Below are 6,000 nucleotides of genomic sequence, written 5' to 3'. Positions count from 1 at the left end.
GGGGTGAGCCGGGATTGAACCGGCGACCTTACGATTAAGTGACTGAGTTCAACTTCAGTCGTACGCTACTCCCAGCTGAGCTATCACCCCATTTGGTAGGAAACGACGAAAAATAATACATCATGAGGCTGTATGTAGCTTTCCATCAAAAGGTACAAACAATGCAGTGTGGGTAATGTACAACACGAGGACGATACAAAGTATCAAGCACCTGGATCAATGGGAATAGGGAAAACCGGGTATACAAACAGAGGCTCAAAGTTATCCAATAAGGAGAACAAGTTGATTGTCTGCATACGTGCGGTACGAGGTGCTCTTTGATGGCTTTTTCGCTGCAAATCACTGGGCACAGGTGTCTGGCCACTAGGCTTGTTGATACAGAGGCATGTCGCAATTGTCAGCAGGATTAGTAGTATCGGCAGGATTAGGAGTAATATGAGTGCAGGGGAGGCTACCTAGAGGCCTATGTAACACCTGCACGGAAAGTCTTAACGACGGCCACTTTATGTTGGGTATATCGAATGTACGACTATATATTTTAACTACGTCTTCCGATATAAAGATATCAGCTCACCATGCGCCTCAGCTCAGCATCATTTGCTACTAGCTCCATATCCGCAGGGTTCTTTCCTCCATAGTTTATTTCGATGGCTATATATTGCACCTATTCCGTCATCTTCTCCCACTGCGTGCCTAGAGCAATTCAAGCGGTCTCATTTTCTCGCTTCTTGTCGAGGCAGGCATCAATGTCTCCGGCAACCACCACTTCCCAAAACCCATTCACTCATTTCCTCATTTCTCCTGCATTGTCCTTTCCCCTCTTCCTATCCCCTGCCCTTCTCACCTATTGCCCCTCTGACCTCCACACATACAACATCTATCAATACCACATCTCGTCTATGGACCTCGCCCAACAGGTCTATACTGACTGCAACTCCCTTCATATGCTGACCCCACCATGGAGAACGGTCAGGATTCGCATCCCTTTCGATCCTTTGCACATGTTAGGCTAGAGGATCCAAGTCATTTCCTGAATGAATATGAGTATGAAGTCTTGCAGCGACTCATGCCCCTGATACGGACGCTTGAAAGGGAACTTCCGCGTCGTATGTCATACCAGACCTCTCGTCTTCGGATGCATCTAAGTCGCGGTGGAAAAGCAGGGCCACAATACGTCTGAGAATTCGAAGAGCGGTTCAGTGAGTTCGTCCGTGAAGGGACCAGTGCTTGGAGACAGCGTGGAACTGAGCGACCAGCTCGCTTTCTCCTACATCCTAGTGGATCCATCGCGGCCCCCATATCACACCATCTCCTCAATCCAACCTTATATGTCACGGATCCACACAGTAGTGAAACCGACGACCCAAGCAACCCAACCATTTGTCTACTACACGAGAACGGATTCTCGTCCCAGAATTCGTTCATGTTTGACCAGATTTGCCGCAGAGAGGAAACACTAATTTATCTTCACTTCTGGACAGATGACGTCTAAAAGCCCTACGATGGTTTCGATCGCGATCTGCGTCAAAACATGTCTGCTATGGTCGAGATATGTTGGGGTGAGGTTGTGTGGAGGAAAGTAGAACAGCAAGGTCAGCTGATTCGATTCCCTCTTTGGGGCAAGTATAAAGATGTCAGACTCTATTTGGACCTAGAAGAAGATGGAAAAACATTAAAACGCTTCGTGTTTTAGGTGCACCACCCTCAATGGTTTTTTCGGCCCAGACCAGTCACTACAACGAACGGTGTCCCCAACGGAACCATCCAAGCAAAGATACAGGATGCAGTATTAGGTCTGGCTGCAAGGATGATCGGCCTGTCTATCAAAGTCAACTTCTACGGGCTGTATCCGCTCAACAAGTATCCTCGTCTCACAAAAGAGCAACGAGGTGTTCGTGAGAAACTAATGGAGTCTGCAAGAGAAGAGACGAGAGCCGCATTTCCAATGAAGGCCCCAAGAAGAAGAAAAGCGACAATCACGTCTTGAAAGTAGAAGGAAGGAACAGAGGCGACAAATTCGACAGATCCTACAGGACTTAGAGAAGGATCATAAGCATTTGGCCACTATCTTATAAGCATTTGACCCTTGGTATTTGATCCGGTCTAACTAGTTAAATCATGTTTCTTGATTAGGGATGACTGTATCGCTCTCCGCTGAATAATTCATCAAGACAGGAGAGGCAGGAGGATCTTCACTCCAGACATGAAGGCCCAAGCTTAGACGGTCCTTGTGAGATAAAGGCCTCACTGAAGTCACCTTTGCAATTGACCTTAGACCCTGGATGAAGCGACTGGGAGTAGGGTAGAAAGTGAGAAAGAAGCACAGAAACACCCTATCGGAAATGCTGAGGAAAATACTAATCTTGTGAGTGAATCCCATGCCCCAAAAATGTGATTGGACATAGAGGTTTAACGAGAGTATTAGGAGCTTTGGAGATCTCAAAGCGAAAAAGTGCAACACCTGGTTAAATCCTGGCTTGCTGTTAGCCAAAGGATCTCCCATCAAAATCTTTCTTTAGATGCCTTAGACGAAGAAAGATTGAGCGATCCTGGGAACTCTGCAGTCGTAAACTCCGATTGGGTTGATCTGCCAAGGGAAATTATTGACTGGCTACAAGGCCAAGACGGTCTGAAGATCAGTGGAGCTGCAATAGAAAGCCGCGAGGAGCTTGAGACGGTGTTTTTGCTTCTTGGCTGTGGTGAAAACGCGCTTCAATCAGATGATATTCAGACTGCATCCATACGAGAATTAGCCCTCCAAGTGGCGTGGATGTATACCGAGTCTATTGCCCGCAAAAGGATGCACATAATCTTGGAGTTAACTATACCTGGTGCATCTGGACAAGTCATGCAGAGAAAATGTTCTTCCTGTGGTCTCGGAGTGCTTGACGATGCCTTTCCTCAATTTGCGATAAAGAAGCGCGCGGTTTATGTCGTAAGGACACTCGAAGTCGGGGGATGCGGTCGACCAGGGTGCAAAGGCAGGACAGACCTTGTTCCGCTTGACGAGTGGCAACCGCATATAAGAGGCACCCGAAAAGTTCTGGAAAATCCCCCGAACAAGAAAGGGCGTGGGGACTTCGACTCGTTCCTTTGCCGCTCGGAAGAAGAACCCGATGGGTTACCGAAAACAGTCCAGACAATATGCATGAGTTGCAGTAGTCCGAAATTGTGTGGCTATCCCCGATGGACGATAGAGAAAGAGCCTCGCTTCGTCATTCCACGACTAAAATGCAAAGGCTGCAAGGGGAAAGACCGAAATTTCAGGCCAGCCGAAAACTGGGAAACTGTCAATTCAACAGTTCTGTCAAAGTTCTGGACCAAGGTCACAAGTGAAGTTTTTGACCCCAGGGACGATCCCACAGTGCGACAGAGCTTCCTTAGGACAGCAAACTTCTCTACCATGAAAGTGGTACTAAGGAGACTCAGGCAAAAGCATCTCGGGATGTACAAGCGGCTGATCCAAGCCTGAAGAGGAAGAGACCTCCTCCCTGACCCACAGATGATTGAGAATGATCTGTATACGATCATCCACCCCAGTCAATGGAGTATTGGAGAAGACAGTGTGTCACTAATGTCAGGTACACAAGGAAGCGAGGTTTCTATTTGTTGAGGATGTGTAGGTTCTTGAGAGACCCTGGAACATTCTGCGGGGCTTGAGGCGTCAGGGAGCTGATTCATAGTTATCATGAGACTTGAAGATCCAACAGTTTGTTCACATTGAAAAGGGAATGTTAGTTAGCATCATCAGTACCTGGTACCTATTACCTACCGTGCTACGTTAGGCAGTTAACAAGCGATAGTATTATTATAATGGATGTGGGGACAAAAACAAAACAGGGCGATGGTTCAGTTGGATGATTTGGCACATGGCCAAATATCTACTTTCTCCCATTGTCATCTCATTTTGGTTGAGTACAGGCTGACAAAACGGTAGCTCTATAGTCTGATAATATTTACTGCCACTTTTCGGACTATGGGACATGGGATAGTTTGAGGTGTAGTAAAAACAGGACCATCCCCATCAGCACCAATCAATAACTAGTTGACTAGTCAGATATGGACTACGAGAGAGGTAAGTTATATCATTCTCGGACCTAGTTGCAAAACTGAGAAATTAAAGAACATTAAATGGGGTGATAGCTCAGCTGGGAGTAGCGTACGACTGAAGTTGAACTCAGTCACTAAATCGTAAGGTCGCCGGTTCAATCCCGGCTCACCCCAATCCTTTTTTATTTTTGCTCCTAAATAATAAATATTACGTCCAGCAGCTACTACTAGGTCGGGCCTAGCTAGAAGTGTTCCACCCATACGAACTGCTTTCTTTTAAATATGTACCAGGCCCTTAGGTGTATACTCTCCCGCCTACGCTATAAATCAACCCTAGAATCGTGGATATCTGAAACGCAACGAAATAAGTCAGTCCGACGGGATGCAAACCTTCGATTTCACATTTTAATACAAAACCAATACGGCAATTGTCCCTCCACTTGCTTCACATGCATTCCCGATTCCATCTGCAGCCGACCATGTTCATCCAAGTAAGGAAGCAGGATATTCTCCCAATGGGCCTTCCCCTTGTATACCGACACGGTCTTATCGCAGTTTCGAATCGCGTCGGCCAACCGTCCTGGGATTAAAGGATCTTTCGCGATCTTGGGGATCGGCTCGAAATAGGTGCAGATCGTAAGAATGGCCCTCAAACGGAGGAGACGTCACAAGGTCTGTCGCTCGGATCGAAAATGGATCTCGTCGACGGTCAACCCTCGGCTGTTTGCCGTAGCCCATGCTGAACCCATACTGTTAGTTTTCGCATGCTCCTTCACATGATAGGTAGACAGTACGCACAAGCAACTTCGGTGCTGCTCTGATCCCCCATCCGGTGAGACCAGTAGAGGCCATCATCGAGCTGGATGAAGAACTGCGGAAGACCTGGTCAATCACGGTACGCTTGCAGAGGTAATTAGCATGGCTCACGTTATTTCGCTCCACGGTCCGCTCGGGCGTCAATGCCTTGAGAAACCGGTTCGTGGACTTTTGCTATGTTGCGGCGTAGTGAGGCACGCCAGCATCGAAATGCAGCGTGTCCGGCAACGTGCGGAATTTCTCACGGAGTTCCCCACCGGGGTAGTTAGACAAACAGCTGCTGCATCGAGATGATATTGGCCATCTAGCTCCTTAGTATGGCGGACGGTCCTGCGCTCGATAGGGCTGTCTTGAATTCATTCCCGATCATCGAGACCAGATCATCCTGAACGAGCAGGGCAGATGTGACCATAGCCTCCGTTGGGGTTCCTCCAGACCGTCAGACTATCGTCCAGCAGCATCAAGCATCATAACACATACTCGCGAGGCATTGGAACTGTTCGCGGGTCAAACAGTTGTGCAGTGTAGTCCCTTTCCAACCGAAAGATCTCCGGATAACGCTGGACGAGATATTTTACAAGCACCTCAGATCCCAAAACAGGTATCTCCTCGTAACAGCATTGTCCACGTACTTCCCATGGCCATCGAGGTCCTTCTCCAGCGCGGCCTTCTTGACTTTCGTGGTACCGCGCGAAGTATGAATCCATCTCGATTCAGTCGTCCCAGTCAATCTCCGGATACCCCTGATAAGGTAAGTAATGATTCGAAATAGAATACTACGGTACTGATATACTTACTACCTTAGATGATGATTAGATATCAACACTAAATTTAGTATTTAATACCCTTAGTTATGAGTATACTATTATCTGTGGAGGTAGTGGCAATAGGTAATACATGTGGCAAACAATAAAAGCCTCTCAGAGGTCCACATCGTGGGCTATAGTCCGCCGTACATGCCGACTCTATCGCGGGTGAAGGAAAGAGACAGAAAATCAATAGTCGGCGTATCTAAGATCATCACCAAGCAAATGAAGCGTCTTCCATCGACGACCTGAGTGCGTAGAAAGTAGACAGATGATTAGATAGTACCTTGGGGGTTGCTGGCTATTCATGAAACAGAAAACCCCCTTC

General features: G+C 47.4%; 1 non-coding gene across 1 annotated transcript; it reads left to right on the top strand.

Annotated features, from left to right (window-relative positions):
* Positions 1 to 4,133: 4,133 nt before the first annotated feature.
* Positions 4,134 to 4,224, top strand: Aud_005668. Its single transcript has one exon. It is a non-coding gene; the product is annotated as a tRNA-Phe (tRNA).
* The last annotated feature ends 1,776 nt before the right edge of the window (positions 4,225 to 6,000 follow it).

This window comes from Aspergillus udagawae (genome assembly GCF_001078395.1).
Source record: "Aspergillus udagawae IFM 46973 DNA, scaffold_4, whole genome shotgun sequence".
Lineage (NCBI taxonomy): Eukaryota > Fungi > Ascomycota > Eurotiomycetes > Eurotiales > Aspergillaceae > Aspergillus > Aspergillus udagawae.
This window is presented reverse-complemented; position numbering and strand designations above follow the sequence as displayed.